This window comes from Hyla sarda, chromosome 3 (assembly GCF_029499605.1).
Source record: "Hyla sarda isolate aHylSar1 chromosome 3, aHylSar1.hap1, whole genome shotgun sequence".
NCBI lineage: Eukaryota > Metazoa > Chordata > Amphibia > Anura > Hylidae > Hyla > Hyla sarda.
Window position 1 is genome coordinate 378,235,641 of NC_079191.1, and position 19,693 is coordinate 378,255,333.

The 19,693-nt window shown below is 43.0% G+C and overlaps 1 protein-coding gene across 1 annotated transcript in view; it reads left to right on the forward strand.

The window, feature by feature from the left end:
* The window catches only part of LOC130360833 (serine palmitoyltransferase 3-like), a 196,032-nt gene that overhangs the window by 99,230 nt on the left and 77,109 nt on the right, over positions 1 to 19,693 (forward strand). The gene's annotated exons all lie outside the window — the stretch shown is intronic.

Below are 19,693 nucleotides of genomic sequence, written 5' to 3' on the forward strand. Positions count from 1 at the left end.
ATCTCAAGTGATTTGCAAACCATGTTTGTCAATACTACGGGAAGGAAATGTAATGGGACTGCCGCGGTGTACACACTCATTCATAAACTAAGTGTGCCTATGATACTTCCTTATACTGCATGCATCACCGGTATTTACAAGCAATGTAACTAGTAAGCATGCTGAACTCCACCCACTTAGTCGTGTCAGCTACAAGAAAAAATAAGAATTTTTGTTCTATTTACATTTACCATTTTTTATTAGGTTTACGTCCCTTCACAAATGGACCTACTATTGCCACAGCAGACATCCCATTGCAATGGCGTTTTCAGTGACTAACTAGGAACATGCAGTTATTAACACTGAAGCCAGTTGGGACTCATAGTTCTTGTTAAAGGGGTATTCCAGGCAAAACCATTTTTTTATATATATATCAACTGGCTCCGGAAAGTTAAACAGATTAGTAAATTACTTCTATTAAAAAATCTTAATCCTTCCAATAGTTATTAGCTTCTGAAGTTTTCTGTCTAACTGCTCAATGATGATGTCACGTCCCGGGAGCTGTGCATGATGGGAGAATATCCCCATAGGAACTGCACAGCTCCCGGGATGTGAGTCATCAGAGAGCAGTTAGACAGAAAACAACAACTCAACTTCAGAAGCTAATAACTATTGGAAGAATTAAGATTTTTTAATAGAAGTAATTTACAAATCTGTTTAACTTTCCAGAGCCAGTTGATATATAGAAAAAGTTTTGGCCTGGAATACCCCTTTAACAGAATTAGTATCACAGCAACACTAAGAGGAATCACTTGCCCTGGGGCACTGATGTGTGTCCCCACATTGAGGGGGTGCATAGGTAATTATGGTCTCTGTCCCCGATGCACACCTTGTGTACCATGTCTGGTGGATGGTAAATTGGGTGCCATATATGTTCAAAAAAAAAAGGTAAACTTTGCAGAAAAAATTCTTTACAGGCTTTGGTAAGACTACTCTGTTGTTCACAGTAAGGCAATGGTGCATGTGAGGACAACTTAATAGCCATAGTGCAGGCAGCTGTATGTGGGAGTATTAGATAATTCACTCTTTAAAGGGGTACTCTGGTGGAAAACTTTTTTTTTTTTTTAAATCAACAGAAAGTTAAACAGATTTGTAAATTACTTCTATTAAAAAATTCTTAATCCTTTCATTACTTATTAGCTGCTGAATACTACAGAGGAAATTGTTTTCTTTTTGGAACACAGAGCTCTCTGCTGACATGAACACAGTGCTCTCTGTTGACATCTCTGTCCATTTTAGGAACTGTCCTGAGCAGCATCTCTTTGCTATGGGGATTTTTTCCTTCTCTGGACAGTTCTTAAAATGGACAGAGATGTCAGCAGAGAGCACTTTGCTCGTGATTTAGCAGAGAGCTCTGTGTTCCAAAAAGAAAAGAATTTCCTCTGTAGTATTCAGCAGCTAATAAGTACTGGAAGTTTTTTTTCATAGAACTAATCTGTTTCTTTCTGGCACCAGATGATTTAAAAAAAAAAAAAAAAGTTTTCCACTGGAGTACCCCTTTAAGCCTTTAGTAGGGATTGGAAAACAGTCCTGAAATCATTTACTAAGTGGACTTTCACTTCTTGACTCTCAGTGGTTGAAGATATACGTTGTAATATAGCACTCATGAAGGTTATGCTGCAGTGACTGTTACGTTATGCGCTCCGGCCGCACACACCGGCGGGGCTGGGACTCACATCACGGGACGTGCCCGCATGCGAGACCCAGTCCGTCACTCACCTGGTGCTTCTCCTGCCCCAGCCTCTGCCTCTCTGCCCTCGGCGCGCGTTTCCCTGTCAATTAGGGCAAGCGCGCTGGAGCTTTAAGATTTAAATGGCCAGTGCGCTCATTAGTGTAATTCACCTGTGGCTCATTGATAACTTCCTCCACCCCCCTCAATTCCCTGCCGGATCTTTGTTGCCTTGTGCCTGAGAGAAAGCATTCCTGAGGGTTGCCTTACCGTGTATCTGATTCTTTGCTCTGTGACTTGACCTTGCTCCTCTGCCTCCTGCCTACTGACCTCCTGCTACATCCAGACTACGCTACTTTGCCACCTGCCCTGACCTTCTGCTATCCAGACTACGAGCTGCCTTATCCCTCCTGTGCCTCGCATCTTCTCAGCTGCCTGTGTGGTCGAGCTGTGCCAGGTACCGCCTGCCGCAGCAAGTCCATCCCACTTTGCGGCGGGCTCTGGTGAAAATCAGCGGCACCTTAGACTCCGCTCCCTGGTATGGTCCGAGTCATCTGCCACACAGGTCCAGCAGATCCACATCCACCAGAGTTCCGGTCTTCTGAAACATGAGTGTTACAGTAACCTATGGCAGGATGCACGTATGTACAATGTCCTGACATGATAGCCACATACATTGGTCCTGGCCATAGCTCTTGTGAAAATGATCCTGTATAAATAGACAATCTACTCTTCTTACATGAACATGCTGAACAAAGTGTACATGTATTTCCATTGGAAAGATGGCAATAAGCTGCCAGGCTTAGTGGTTTATCTCTATCTTAAACCAACAATTGGAACGTTGAAACCAAACATATACAAGTTTGAACACCTTCAAACAAATGTAATAATCCAATGGTGCCTTCAATTTTTGGCGAGTTCAAATTTTATCTGATCTTTATTAGCACTTTAAGAAGTAAAGGGACTGATTCCAATGATAAAAATAAGGGAAGTCGCCAGTTTTCCTATCTGTTAAATGATAACTATAATCTTAAACTTATAGTTACATAGTTAGTTTGGTTGAAAAAAGACAGGTCCATCAAGTTCAAACAAGTAGGTGAAGGTAAGGGCTATGGTGATGAAGGGGAGGAGATGCTATATGTTTGCATATGCATTAATGTTATTTTGTTTTAGAAATGTATCTGAGGCAGACTGTTCCATAAACTGTTCCAGTGGGTTCTTTAGACATAGAGCAACACATTCCATGCTGCAAATTCAACTTGAGAAAAAACAGACATGGTCGCACATCCACAACATGCACCTTGATCTAATGCTTCTCAGCAACATTTATCAAACTTTATGATCATGAAGTGCAAGCCCACTAGCCATGTCACGGCCACCTGTAAGTAGTGGGTCCCTAACATCCCTAGCATAAAATGGCGCAGCACTGAGTGGCGACCACCACCGCCACAACACCAGTTCTCACAGGGGGAATGACACAACTGGCAGAGGAGCCCCAATGCCACTCAAACCAGTCCCAGTACCGTGCCACCCCACAGACACAACGCCAGGGCAGCAACGGACGCCAAACAGAACTGCACCAGGGGAACAGATGTAAAAAGCTCACTCACCATGTGCTCCCAGTATGAGAATGGGAGGCTGCCAGGAGGAATAGGGCCCTAATGCAGCTTCCTGCCAATTATATAGGCATGGGCTGAGGGGGGAGGGGCAGAATGCAGACCAAACAAAAAAACAAAAACAAAAGGGGGATAGAAAACACAGTGTGAATTCAACTTGAGAAAAAACAGACATGGTCGCACATCCACAACATGCACCTTGATCTAATGCTTCTCAGCAACATTTATTAAACTAACAGGTCATTAGTGTACTTTATGATGAACCCTTATGCAGTCTCCTGCTATTAATTAGCAGATGATTGCATAATGGTTTCCTCCTAACATTCTCCCAACCCTCTGGTAGGGAGCACATGGTAGGTGTTCACACTGGTGTGGTTCTCTGTGGCGGCCATTGTTTCTGTGAGGCTTTGTCTGTGGGGTGGTGCAACCCAAAGGTCGGGCAGCAGTGGGGATGCCGGGCCACTAGGTTGTTCCCCCTGTGGGCATGGTGTCTCAGAGTCAATGGTCACCACCCAGCGCTACGCCAGTGTTAGCTTAGGGACCCACTCTGACTAGGTGGCCTTGACGTGGTGAATGGGCTTGTACTTTTCGATCAAAACGTATACTAACAGCCTGTTAGTTTTTTAAATTATGATGTGAAGCAAGTAGATGAAAATACAAATGGTGGATGCGCGGCTAGGTTTCTCTTTTTGTGTTGTACATTCCATGCTGCTCTGTCGGGGTTTCCAATACTAGGTTAATGACCAAGTCATTACAAATAAGACGTGCACAGAACTCACTGGGCTTTGTCTGGTTGTAACTGCACCATCCAATGTTGAATGTGTCACTCCGCACTCCATGTGAACATAATAACATAACTTGTAAGGTTGAAAAGGAGACAAGAGTCCATCGAGTTCAACCTAAAGCAGGGGTCTCAAACTCCCTGTTTTGAGTTTGTGGCCCGCACAAGGTATATGTAATTTGTATTGCCCGACGCCCGGGACATGCAGTTCCGGGCGCCGGGCAGGTAACTTCTTCAGGCATTTAGCCCTGCTTTAGGCAAGCAGCGCTAAACGTCAGAAGGCTTCACTTATCCCGCCCTCCTCCTCCCCGTCTCCGGGTGGCCGGCCTGAGTCTGATGAGGGATATCGTGGAAGTGCCTTCCCCGCGCAGACCCGTACAGGAAGACATCAGTAATGTCACTCGTCAGGCCGTTACCGGAGAGGAGAAGCACAGCGCAGGACAGGTAAGTGTGTCTATGTGTGTGTGCATGTGTGGGTGTCTGTCTGACTGTATGTGTATGTGTGTGTCTATGTGTGTGTGCATGTGTAGGTGTGGGGAACCTGCTACTACCTAATGTGGGGAACCTGCTGCCTACCTAATGTGGGGAACCTGCTACTACCTAATGTGGGGAACCTGCTACTACCTAATGTGGGGAATCTGCTTCTACCTAATGTGGGGAACCTGCTACTACCTAATGCGGGGAACCTGCTACTACCTAACGCGGGGAACCTGCTACTACCTAATGTGGGGAACCTACTGTCTACCTAATGTGGGGAACCTGCTACTACCTAATGTGGGGAACCTGCTTCTACCTAATGTGGGGAACCTGCTTCTACCTAATGTGGGGAACCTGCTTCTACCTAATATGGGGAACCTGCTTCTACCTAATGTGGGGAACCTGCTTCTACCTAATGTGGGGAACTTGCTACCTACCTAATGTGGGGAACCTGCTACTACCTAATGTGGGGAACCTGTGGCCTACCTAATGTGGGGAACCTGCTGCCTACCTAATGTGGGGAACCCGCTACTACCTTATGTGGGAAAACCTGCTGCCTACCTATTGTGGGGAACCCCCAGAAGTAGCACTCCCATCATCCGTCAGCTCATGCTATTACCACACGGGTAGGAGGAATGGGGCGGTTGCTGGTGGATGATGGGGGGCACATGATGGGGGCATTATATGTGAGGGGCACATGTGGCCCAGCCTCACCCAGCTGCTACCTCCAGTGGCCCCCGGATGATTTGAGTTTGAGAGACCTGACCTAAAGCTATACTGTGTTGATCCAGAGGAAGGCAACCCACCTTTCCTCCATGAGGCTGATGCCAATTACCCCATGATAGAGGAATAAATTACTGAAAATGATGCACAGACATGAAGAACAGAGTTCAAGATTACAGTTACCCTTTACACTGAACCTACACTTACTGTGGAAGGTGAAGTTGGTATTATTAGCTCCAGTATGTAAAAGATTTTAGGGAGGGAATTTTGACAGTGACACAATGGACAACAAACCAACAACCTTTCCCCTAGAGAAAGCTATTTACCTTCCCCCACCAAAGTCTAGTATGTACTGCCTGTTCATTTTTACCAGCTCCCCTCTGTAGGCTCATACTGGATGTTGAGGCATTTGTTTAAAAAAAGTGTCAGTTTTCAGACAGTTTCAGTGGGCTAAATTGTTGTTATTTCTACCAGATTTACGACAAATTGATGAAAATGATGCACAGACAAACATAGTATAGTATATATCAAAGTATATATCAAATAACTCTACAATCCAGGAATGTCGCACAAATGAAAAACAATGGGGGACATAGTCAAAAACTTGTTTAGTTTTACGAAGACTCGACAATCTATGATTGTGTGACATCTTTAACCCCTTAACGACATTGGGCATAAATGTCTGTCCTAGTGCCTGGTACTTGAAGTACCAGCACAGCCAGTTGGTAATCGTAGATATCAGCAATCCTGCTGATGTCTGACATTAACCCTTTAGATACCGTCTTGATGCCGTCTTGAGTCTTGATGCCGGCTGGAGCTTCACTCACGAGCTCCACGGATCTTCTGTGGTCAAACAGACAAACATGTAAACATGAGTATTTTTTTAAACGTATTGACCTCCAGAATAAAGAGTACTGTATTACTGTAAAGTGCACAGCATAAAAAGGAAATTGCAAAATTGTGATTTTTTTTATCTATTTCCCCACAAATCATTTTTTGGTAAGATAGAGGTGTCATTACAAAACACAAGCCCAATTGGTCTGTGGATGGAACAATAAAAGAGCCAGCAAAAATTAAAGCTAGCTGTATCCTTAAAGTGGTACTCCGCCCCAAGGCATCTTATCCCCTATCCAAAGGAGAAGGCGTGACGCTAGTACATAGCCATCACGCCTCCTCTCATAGACATGAATGGGGGGGCGCCATCATCCTGCACAGAGCGGAATTCGCTCCATGCATGACTGGGTTGCCTTGCCTGAGATCGCTTGTGGTTCCAGTGGTGACCCTCCACGATCAGACATCTTATCCTCTATCCTTTGAATAAGGGATAAGATGTCTAGGGGCGCAGTACTTCTTTAAGACCGAAATGGGCTGTGTCCTTAAGGGGTTAAGACCAAAATGGGCTGTGTCCTTAAGGAGCTAAAAGTGTTTCAGGCTGTTTGAAAATCTGGCACACTTTACAATGTGTGCTCCGGTACATTAGAAGTACTTAAAGTGTCTGACTGTGGGGTGTCAGACTACTGGGACCCCCTTAGATCTTCTGGTTGGCTGTTCGGCTCTATTCATGCACGGAGTGACCTCTGCTTCATGCACGGATTACTGTCGACCCCCACAGTAATGAAGCAGGGGTCACTCCGTGCATGAGTAGAGCCGATGTGCAAGGCAGAAGATCGCAGGGGTTCCTGTGGTTGGACCCCCCCCCCCCCCCCATGATCAGATACTAATTCCCTATCTTGTGGATAGGGGATAAGAACTTATGTACCAGAGTTCCTCTTTAACCCCTTAAGGACTCAGCGTTTTTCCATTTTCCTTTTTTCTTCATCACCTTCTAAAAATCATAAAAATCATTGTGCGACAAAATTGAAGAAAAAATTAAATTTTGTAAATTTTGGGGGCTTCCGTTTCTACGCAGTGCATTTTTCGGTAAAAATAACACCTTATCTTTATTCTGTAGGTCCATATGGTTAAAATGATACCCTACTTATATAGGTTGGATATTGTCGTACTTCGGAAAAAAACCATAACTACATGCAGGAAAATTTATATGTTAAAAATTCTCATATTCAACCCCCTATAACTTTTTTATTTTTCCACGTACTGGCCGGTATGAGGGCTCATTTTTTGCGCAGTGTTCTGAAGTTTTTATTGGTACCATTTTTGTATTGATCGAACTTTTTGATCGCTTTTTATTCATTTTTTCATGATACAAAAAGTGACCAAAAATACACTATTTTGGACTTTGGAATTTTTTTTGCGCGCACGCCATTGACCGTGCAATTTAATTCATGATATATTTTTATAGTTCGGACATCTTTGCACGCGGCGATACCACATATGTTTATATTTATTTACACCGTTTTTTTTTTGGTTTTTTTATGGGAAAAGGGGAGTGATTCAAACTTTTAATAGGGAAGGGGTTAAATGACCTTTGTTAACTTTTTTTTTTCCACTTTTTTTTGCAGTGCTATAGCTTCCATAGGGACCTATAACACTGCACACACTGATCTCCTATGCTGATCCCTGCAAAGCCATAGTTTTGCAGGGATCAGTCAGATAGGGGCTTGATTGCTCAAGCGTTTTCAGATGCGGCGGTCAACTTTGATCGCCGCGTCTGAAGGGTTAACAGCATGCGGCACAATGATGGATGCCGCGCGCTGTTAGCCCTGGGTCCCGGCTAACGTTAGCAGCCGGGACTGACCCGGTGTGATGCGGGATCACGTCGTGACCCCGTTTTTCACACTGGGACCGGGATTAGGGTGTACAGGTGCGCCCTAAGTCTTTAAGAGGTTAAAAACAGATTTTTTTTTTTTTGGTCACAGACTTTTGAAAATTTGGCGTAATTTAAGCCATGCCCCCTTTTAAAGCGGTCTTACATGGTGCAAACATGGCTATTAAAATTGTGTCTTGCACCATTTTCGCACCAAATCTGGTGCAGTCTGTGCAAAAAAAAAGTCTGCTTTGAACAATCCCCAAATATCCCCTACATTAGTATTATTTTTTTAAATAATTTTGTCTATGACGATTTTTGTAAATGTTCCACACCATGGACTTTGGACTTGGATATGTACTTATTTATACCACTATGAAAGCAAGTCTGTGTATTCTATATGCTATTCCAGGTTTTTCCCAACCAGGGTGCCTCCAGCTGTTGAAAAAATATGCAGCCCCCTGAATGCTAGTCTATGGAAGGGAGCGTGGCAGCTGCTATATATATTTTTGTTTGGGTGTCTGATCAGGGAATGTCTGTTTTTCAGAGAGATTGTAAATTCAACAAGGCAGAAGTGGTGGGTGCTGCATAAGCAATGTGTGTTACCTGTGGGGCTGGGTGTTTTGTAATGCGGCCTTTAACCCCTTAAGGACTGAGCCCTTTTTCACCTTAAGGACTCGGCCATTTTTTGCAATTCTGACCACTGTCACTTTAAACATTAATAACTCTGGAATGCTTTTAGTTATCATTCTGATTCTGAGATTGTTTTTTCGTGACATATTCTGCTTTAACATAGTGGTAAATTTTTGTGGTAACTTGCATCCTTTCTTGGTGAAAATACCAAAATTTTATGAAAAATTAGAAAATTTTGCATTTTTCTAACTTTGAAGCTCTCTTGTAAGGAAAATGGATATTCCAAATAATTTTTTTTTTATTCACATATACTATATGTCTACTTTATGTTTGCATCATAAAATTGATGAGTTTTTACTTTTGGAAGACACCAGAGGGCTTCAAAGTTCAGCAGCAATTTTCCAATTTTTCACAAAATGTTGAAACTCGCTTTTTTTCAGGGACCAGTTCAGGTTTGAAGTGGATTTGAAGGGTCTTCATATTAGAAATAACCCAATCAATGACCCCATTATAAAAACTGCACCCCCCAAAGTATTCAAAATGACATTCAGTCAGTGTTTTAACCCTTTAGGTGTTTCACAGGAATAGCAGCAAAGTGAAGGAGAAAATTCAAAATCTTCATTTTTTACACTCGAATGTTCTTGTAGACCCAATTTTTGAATTTTTGCAAGGGGTAAAAAGGAGAAAATTTTTACTTGTATTTGAAACCCAATTTCTCTCGAGTAAGGACATACCTCATATGTCTATGTTAATTGTTCGGCGGGCGAAGTAGAGGGCTCAGAAGGGAAGGAGCGACAAATGGTTTTTGGGGGGCATGTCATCTTTAGGAAGCCCCTATGGTGCCAGAACAGCAAAAAAAATAAATAAATAACACATGGCATACTATTTTGGAAACTAGACCCCTCGGGGAACATAACAAGGGGTAAAGTAAACCTTAATACCCCACAGGTGATTCACGACTTTTGCATATGTGAAAAAATTTTTTTCCCTAAAATGCTTGGTTTCCCAAAAGTTTTACATTTTTAAAAAGGGTAATAGCAGAAAATACCCCCCAAAATTTTAAGCCCAAATTCTCCCGTTTCAGAAAACACCCCATATGGGGGTAAAAAGTGCTCTGCTGGCGCACTACATGTCTCAGAAGAGAAGGAGTCACATTTGGCTTTTTTGAAGGAAATTTTGCTCTGGGGGCATGCCTAATTTAGGAAGCCCCTATGGTGCCAGGACAGCAAAAAAAAAAAAAAAAAAACACATGGCATACCATTTTGGAAACTAGATCCCTTGGGAAACGTAACAAGGGGTAAAGTGAACCTTAATACCCCACAGGTGTTTCACGACTTTTGCATATGTAAAAAAAAAATTTTTTTTTTTTACCTAAAATGCTTCTTTTCCCAAAAATACCCCCCAAAATTTGTAACACAATTTCTCCCGAGTACGGCGATACCCCATATGTGACCCTAAACTGTTTCCTTGAAATACGACAGGGCTCCAAAGTGAGAGTGCCATGCGCATTTGAGGCCTGAATTAGGGACTTGCATAGGGGTGGACATAGGGGTATTCTACGCCAGTGATTCCCAAACAGGGGGCCTCCAGCTATTGTAAAACTCCCAGCATGCCTGGAAAGTCAGTGGCTATCTGGTAATACTGGGAGTAGTTGTTTTGCAACAGCTGGAGGCTCCGTTTTGGAAACAGTGGCGTACCAGACGTTTTTCATTTTTATTGGGGAGGGGGGCTGTGTAGGGGTATGTGTTTATGTAGTGTTTTTTACTTTTTATTTTTTGTTAGTGTAGTGTAGTGTTTTTAGGGTACAGTCGCACGGGCGAGGGTTCACAGTAGTTTCTTGCTGGCAGTTTGAGCTGCGGCAGAAAATTTGCCGCAGCTCAAACTTGCAGCCGGATACTTACTGTAAACCTCCGCCCATGTGAGTGTACCCTGTACATTCACATGGGGGGGGGGGGGGGGACATCCAGCTGTTGCAAAACTACAACTCCCAGCATGTACGGTCTATCAGTGCATGCTGGGAGTTGTAGTTTTGCAACAGCTGGAGGCACACTGGTTGTGAAACACCGAGTTTGGTAATAAACTCAGTGTTTTGCAACCAGTGTGCCTTCAGCTGTTGCAAAAGCTACAACCCCCAGCATGTACGGACAGCGGAAGGGCATGCTGGGTCTTGTAGTTATGCAACAGCTGGAAGCATACTACTTTGGCTGGGGATGCTGGGGATTGTAGTTATGCAACAGCTGGAGACACACTGGTTTGCTACTTAACTCAGTGTGCCTTCAGCTGTTGCAAAACTACAACTCTCAGCAGTCACCGACAGCCAACGGGCATGCTGGGAGTTGTAGTTATGCAACCAGCAGATGCACCACTACAATTCCCAGCATACACTTTAGCTGTTTGTGCAAGCTGGGAGTTGTAGTTATACAACAGCTGAAGGTACACTTTTCCATAGAAAAAATGTGCCTCCAGCTGTTGCAAAACTATAAGTCCCAGCATGCCCATAAGGGCATGCTGGGAGTTGTGGTGGTCTGCCTCCTGCTGTTGCATAACTACAGCTCCAAGCATGCCCTTTTTGCATGCTGGGCGCTGTTGCTAAGCAACAGCAGGAGGCTGTCACTCACCACCAACGATCCACGCTGCAGGTCAGTCCCTCGTCGTCGCCGCCGCCGTTCCTGGGGCCCCGATCCCAACATTGACGCCGCGGATCGAGGTCCCCAGCTCCCGGGGTGCACGTCCCGCACCCGCTCACGTCCTCCGGAAGAGGGGCGGAGCGGGAGTGACACCCGCAGCAGGCGCCCTGATTGGTCGGCCAGGAAACCGGCCGACGAATCAGGGCGATCGTGAGGTGGCACCAGTGCCACCTCACCTCTGCTGGCTATGGCTGTTCGGGGCAGTCATAATGACCTCCCTGGGCGATATGCCCCGATGCCTGCTGAACGATTTCAGCAGGCATCGGGCACCGGCTCCCCTCCAGCTAGCGGTGGGGGGCCGGGATTTGACAGGACGTACTCAAACGTCCTGAGTCCTTAAGGACTCGGAAAAGGGGCCGTTTGAGTACGTCCTGCGTCCTTAAGGGGTTAAAGGGGTACTCCAATGGAAAACACTTTTTTTTTATATCAACTGGTGCCAGAAAATTAAACAGATTTGTAAATGACTTCTATTTAAAAATCTTAATCCTTTCAGTATTTATCAGCTGCTGTATCATCCACAGGAAGTTTTTTTCTTTTTTAATTTCCTTTCTGCCTGACAACAGTGCTCTCTGCTGACACCTCTGTCCATTTTAGGAACTGTCCAGAGCAGGAGCAAATCCCTATAGAAAACCTATCCTGCTCCAGACAGCTACTAAAATGGACAGAGGTGTCAGCAGAGAGCACTGTGGTCAGACAGAAAAGAAATTCAAAAAGAAAATAACTTCCTGTGGATCATACAGCAACTGATAACTAATGGAAGGATTAAGATGTTTTAATAGAAGTCATTTACAAATCTGTTTAACTTTCTGGCACCATTTGATTTAAAAAAAAAATGTTTTCTAGTGGATTATTTCTCTGAGTCTGAAGAAATCCACAATGAGTATTTTCCCCTTTAAACACATTAGAGCTGTTCTTCACTTTAATGCCTAGTAAATGATTTTCTGTACATGAGAGCATGCCCAATAACCAGAGCTATACACATATTACTGGTGACAAGGGCTGCGCAATAGGATCAATTTCTATTTTAGACTCATTAGTGACCAGTGAACCGGATTCCATTTCCTTTGTCTATTGCAATGATAAGAGTGTCTACAACTATGTACAGAAGAGGAAACAGGAATTCAACAGGTCAGCCGGCAATGGCCCTCATTTACGATTGCAAATCCCACATGTTTAGTCGGGTTGTGCGCCAGAAATTCTGTCTGCGCCAGAATTTGCGTCAGAATTTAAGAAACCCGACTAACTCTCCATTTTACTAAGAAAACCTGAAAATGGGCATGGCTGTCAGGGAAAGGGGGCGTGGTCACCCAAAAGGGGCGTGTGCCTGACATTTTCACAAAAACCCAACATATTTACTAAAGTTTCCACAGAAAATGTGTTGGATTTGAGCTGAGGAAAACCCGACAGATCAGAGCAGGTGTAAAAAAAGCAAAGTGTAGGGAAAGTGGAAAATGTAGGGAAACCTTAGTAAATACCGTGGGAAATAAATTGTAGGGAATTAAAACCCAGAAAGAAAACTACACAACACTCTTAGTAAATCAGGGCCAATGAGTATGTAGGCAAATTGTGAACTGGTAAAAACTAAGGTGTTAATTGATTCAAAAACTTATGGAACTTGCTGAAGCACTTTCTCAAATATTGATCAGCATAAGAGATCAGTGTGTGCAGTGTTATAGGTCCCTATGGGAGCTATAGCACTACAAAAAAAAAGTAAAAAAAAAAAGTTAACAAAGGTCATTTAACCCCTTCCCTAATAAAAGTTTGAATAACCCCCCTTTTCCTATTAAAGAAAAACTGTGTAAATAAAATATACATATGTGGTATCGACGCATGTGGAAATGTCCAAATTATAAAAATATATTGTTAATTAAATTGCACGGTCAATGGCGTGCGCGCAAAAATATTTCAAAGTGTAAAATAGTGTATTTTTGGTCACTTTCTAAATCATGAAAAAATGAATAAAAAAGCGATCAAAAAGTCCGATCAATACAAAAATGGTAACGATAAAAACTTCAGAACACGGCGCAAATAATGAGCCTTCCTACTGGCCCATACACAGAAAAATAAAAAAGTTATAGGGGTTAGAAGATGAGAATTTTTTACATATAAATTTTCCTGCATGTAGTTATGATTTTTTTCCGAAGTACAACAATATCCAACCTATGTAACTAGGGTATAATTTTAACCGTATGGACCTACAGAATAAAGATAAGGTGTTATTTTAACCGAAAAATGCACTGCGTAGAAAGGGAAGCCTCCAAAAGTTACAAAATTACATTTTGTATTCAATTTTGCCGCACAATTAATTTTTTTTCCGTTTTGCCGTGAATTTTTGGGTAAAATGACTAATGTCACTGTAAAGTAGAATTGGTGGCACACAAAATGAGCCATCATATGGAATATGCAAAATTGAAAGCCATATGATTTTTAGAAGGTGATGAGGAAAAAATTAAAATGCAAAAACGGAAAAACACTGAGTCCTTAAGGGGTTAAATAAGTAAAAATTAGATTTCTGGAAAAAAATTTCTGCTGAATGTGGATATACAGTCTCAGTGGTCTACCTGCAGCATGCCAGTGCCTTGGATGCAGAGCGCAGGACTCCTATAGCCCCACCTGCAGCCTCGCAGGCATGCATATGGCATTGATCTACAACCTGTGGCTCTGTAGTTAGTGTAAGGCTAAGTTTCTACTTTTCCCAGCAGCATATGTTTGCTATGGGGATTTGCTCCTGCTCTGGACAGTTCCTGACATGGACAGAGGTGTCAGCAGAGAGCACTGTGGTCGTGACAGAAAAGAAATTCAAAAAGAAAAGAATTTCCTAAGTAGTATACAGCCGCTAATTAGTACTGGAAGGATTAAGATTTTTTTAATAGAAGGGTTTTGCAAATCTGTTTAACTTTCTGGCACCAGTTGATTTAAAAAAAAGTTCCCCATTATGGACAGATCACAGCGGGTATCACTCCTGACACCCGATCGTCCTATCTATTGCAGAAATGCGGAGCAGCTCTATACAGCGCTCACATCTCTGCACTATACTCCGGCCGGCCAGTGATATGAATAGAACATCACTCATTCATATTTCCCTCTGAGAGCTGTGATTGGCTGCAACCATCCAGCCAATCCCCATTCTGGGCGGAAAATATGAGTGATGTTCTATTCACATCACTGGCCAGCCGGAGTATAGTGCAGAGATGTGAGCGCTGTATAGAGCTGCTCTACATCTCTGCAATAGATAGGATGATCACATCGGGTGTCAGGAGTGACACCCGGGGCAATATGTCTATTAGTATAGGTACTACTACTCACATCATGGAACAGTGTGTTCCATGCTGGGAGTAGTAGTACTAACAAAAAAATGTAAAAAAATTTGAAAAAAGAGGAAACACACACACTAAAATTAATTAAAATGTAGTTATAAAATATATACATTTTGTTAAATACATTTTTTTTCCATCACTAGTGCATCTTTTTTTTTATAAATTTTTTTTTTTAGTACCCAACAAATTTTGAAAAAGTCTGAAAAAACGCAAGAAAAAACGCCAAACACAGAAAATGCTGTGGCGTTTTTTTTCTTGCGCTTTTTGGGCCACAAAAAAAACAAGTAGAAACTTAGCTTAAGGATATGCTCACACTGATTGAGTTCCGTGTCCGCATTAATTTGTCCAAAATCTTGCATCTTTCAAGGATTTGTTGAATTTATGCAAAATTTATGCACTTAAAAAGGTGGACTCTTCGCAAATTTCGCACAAATTCTACATTTTGCACAGTAAATCAAGCTTCATTGACTTTACTGAGATTCCACAGCGGAATTCTGCATATATATATAAGTCGTGTCTTATATTTTTGGCGGAATGCAGAATTTTAGCTGCTGTGTGAATGAGACTGCTGTAAAATCAAGTGGATGGCTGTGTTTTCACTGGTTGAAAAAGCAAACCTGGCACGTGGGGTAATGGTAAAGGGTTGGTCCAGGCGAAACTAACACCAGAGCTGAAGACAGGGTCATACGGGACCAAGGTCTTCCCCTCAGGAGACAGAGAGACACTGTACATGTCTGCAGTCTGCCGCTAAAGGGCACGAACCGTCTGCTGGTGAGCTGCCTCTCCTCTCTGGCACCTGGCTGCTGGGGCATAAGTGCAGTGAGCCTAAGGGATTAACTTTCTTTACCCAGGAGTCAATGCTTTCTGTACAAGAACTGATAATATGTCTCATTCCCATCCTTCAGCCAATTATGGGTTGTAGCTCCACCCTAGACAGGTAGAGGAACCAAAATTGCAGAAGTCAGACAGTGTCCTCAATGTGCCTGCTGGCTGCCTTCATCCTGTATACTGTTCATTTGTATATTATGCCAGCAGCAGGAACATGCTTTTAGTTGTAATATTATACAGAGCGGAGGAGAGCCAGCTCAGGGGGAGACAGGGGAGGGGGGGGGGGGTTAATGGAGAATAGGAACTTGGAGTGAATCTCAGCCAGCAGATACTGCAGGCTGCGGACACTGCACTCCTGGCCCCAGTGGCAGATCCAGGGGGGGATGTGGGGCAATTGTGCCTACCGAGATTGAGCCCCCACCCCATCCAGTACACAAGAATGGTGGAGCAGGAGCTGTCAGCTCCCACTCCACCATTTACTCTCACTCACACGCTGCACGCACTTCTTATTTGTAGCGTGTGAGCCGCGGCACGATGATGTGACGTCATTGCGCCTGGCCGGAGATCCTGTCCCCGCGGCTCACACGCTGCAATTATGAAGAGAGGGAGAGAGCTGCTTGTGGAAACATTTTTACTATGTTTGGGACACTATGGTACAAGGGGTATTATTTAAACTTGGGGGCACAGGATAGGGGCATTATATGTGAGGGGCACAGAACAGGGGGCACAGCACAGAGGGCATATAATGAGAGGGGCATAGGACAGGGGGCATATTATGTGAGGGGAACATGACAGGTGGCTTTATATGTGAGGGGCACATAACAAGGGGCATTATATGTGAGGGGCACAGGACGAGGCATTATTCATATTATTGTGCATTCTCCTCAATATGTCCCATCAGAGCTGGAGTCACTTATATTCTACAGTTATGATGGGTGAAACTACAACTCCCAGCATACTTCAACACCACTGCTTAGGTTATACTGGGAGTTGTAGTTTTACATGGTAAAAACCTCTTGATCATTATACTGAAAATAATTTTCCACAATGCGCTACACCACTGGGGCCTGTCACAACAGTCAAAAATTACTTTTTGTAGTGGGGGGTTATGGGATGACACCATTTTCTAATGCACCAGGGGACACCAACCCTAGCATCGCCACTGCTCATACTCATTGGGGGACATTTATCATTAAGCGTCTATTGTAGACACGGATCTACCCCTTTACACTGCCTAATTTACACTGTTTCTCAGAATTTACAAAAGTTGCGCATGTCCTTTGATAAATTTTGCACAAATATAAAAATGCCCCCCTCGCTCTACCGTGCCCTCCTTCTCTACCTCACACCTCAGAGAGCTGTGGCATTTTTCCGCGGTACACTTCTCACATAGCTAGAATTTTCGGAGCAGCAGTGTGTGCCGAACAAGACTCTGTACAATAGTAAAATCATAAATCTTTATAAAGTACACAGAATGTCTGGGTTTAAAAAATATGTAATTTTTCTGAACAATCTGTTCCCTTACCTCTATATCAGTTTTACCAACCAGAATATCTCCAAGTGTTGCAACACTGGAGCATGCTGGGAGTTGCAGTTTTGCAAAAGCTGGAGGCACCCTGATTGGTAAACACTGTGTACATTGTACCAGAGCTTAGTGTGTGATCATGTACATGTAGCAGAAATTAGTGTGCGGCATGTGTATGGAGCAGAGCTGAATGTGTGATTATATGTAAGCATGACCACGCACACACTCAACACTGCTACATACACCTGATCACACACTCAGCTCTGCTGTATACACATGATCACACACTCAGCTCTGCTGCATACAAATGATCACTCATTCAGCTCTGCTGCATACACACAATCACACACTCAGCTCTGCTGCATGCACACAATCACACACTCAACTCTGCTGCATACACGCAATCACACACTCAGCTCTGCTGCATACACACAGTTGCATGCTCAGCTCTGCTGCATACACACAGTCATACTCAGCTCTGCTGCATACACATATTCACACACTCAGCTCTGCTGCATACACATAATCACACACTCAGCTCTGCTGCATGCACACAATCACACATTAAGCTCTGCTGCATACACACAATCACACATTCAGCTCTACTGCATACACATGATCACACATGTACTTAGACCTAACAGCCATACTTCCTTCTCCCTCCCTGCACATACAGTGGTATTAGCCGTACGTCACCATGGTTACCCTCTACACAGGTGCAATCTCCTGCTCTCATCAAGAACAGTGGGAGTTTTAATTTTACACAGTTAGAAGTTTGACCATGGGGAATAATTTCTACCTCCTCACATCCTCATAGCTGATCAGAACGCTGTGGTTTTACTGTGGTGGTCCCAATAAGCTCTGCTGAACTGCCTGGAAGTATTACATTACAGCTATTATGCTGGGTGACCCCACATTATAGCACTGGAAGGGGGAATGTTCTGTTCTGCCCGTATTCCTTGGAGCAAGATGAATGATTTAGAGCGAAGTTTTACACGTCCTCCGTGCTGATTTATTTTTGCGTAATCATTTCGCTACTTGTGCAAACTTTGAGCGTCTATACTAAAAATAGGCAGTTGATAGATTGAGGTAAACTGCATAATTAGTTCTACCATAGACCGTAACTTAGAATTTCAGATGTGATCTTCTATAAAAAATTAAGCAAAAAATACACGCAAAATACGCACAATTTTTTTTAGAGCCTGAAAACAGTGTATATATAATGATAAATCTCCCCCAGTATCCTCTGGGTTCTGTAAGCAAGGCCTTATTTTCTGCAAAATACTCTGATAGTGCCCCTCCCAAGACTAAACTCTGGATCTGCCGCTGCCTGGCCTCTACCCCCAGGCTCCATGGCATCTGCAGGGGGCCTCCATGGGGATAGGGGCTCTGGAAGGAGCATGCATGCAAGGAAGATCATTGGAGGAGACAGAGACAGGCCTGGGCTGGCCAATAGGCCAGATCAGCACAGTGGCGCTTTTGTGGTTTTTTTTCTGAAAAAAAAAGTATAAATTATTTGATGTGGTGTGTGTGTGTGTGTGTTGGGGGGGGGGTCCAATCTGTGCTATCTTTCTATTGTAGAAAGTGGGGAAAAATCTTCAGAAAAAAAAAAATACCCACACACATTCAAACGTTTCTGCCATTATTTTCAACCTATAGAGTTGTATGGGAAGAAAAAATGCCACAAAATGGAGAAAGAAAACATTATAGCCAGAGCATGCTAAAAAAAAACTAAAATACCATGTAGATATGGAAGAAGATTTATGAAAACCTATGCAGAGGAAAAGTTGACCAGTTGCCCATAACAACCAGTCAGATCGCTTCTTTCATTTTTGAAAAGTCCACTGAAAAATAAAAGAATCTGATTGGTTCAAGCGATCTCATTGCTTACACAAGTTTTGAAAAATCTCCCCTCTTGGTGTTTTATATTTCCCCTTTGACCCCAGTTAACATTTGGCTACAGAGTTTCTACCCCAAAAAATGCCATGTACTGCCAATGGTGTTTTTTGAGTTAATCTACTCTGAGGGAAAGTTTCATACACAGCATTTTGTTGCAGTTTTTCATAAATTTTTTAGGTCAAATCCACAAGTGGTTCCAGCAGGAAGGAGAAGTACAGGGCTCGGTCCACACTGCGTTTTGCCTCTCGTCAGACGTATCCATTTGGATAGTGGACTTGATAGCGCAGCAGACCGTGCTTTTAATGTGGCCGGAACATATTGTATACAATGTGAGCAGTGACTCAATTTGGGTGATGAAATGAATGGTATCCACTACCCTCCATTACAGTATAAGCTGGAATGCAGTTTTTTAGCAGGATGTTGGGCATAACGCAGTGTGGACCTAGCCTTCTGCCTTGTTTTATAGTTCTCATGCCTTTTTAAATTCACTTCTTGGTTTAATAATTAAAAAAATAAAATAAAATAAAAGGAATAAAATGGAAAATCACCCCTACGGGAGAAAAACAACACTAACTGGGTGAAAAAATTTCACACATGGGGGACATTTATCAAAACCTTTGTAAAGGAAGAGTTTGAAATCTGAATAATCTGTAGGCTAGGGCTATGCTTATTGCATAATAGAAAATTGCATCCATTTTGTTCGCTCAATATATTTTGTTTAACTTAGCTTTTAGGTGACTATATTACAGTTGCGATTTGGCTGTAAAAAAAAAGCCAAAGCTCAGAGAAGTTGTG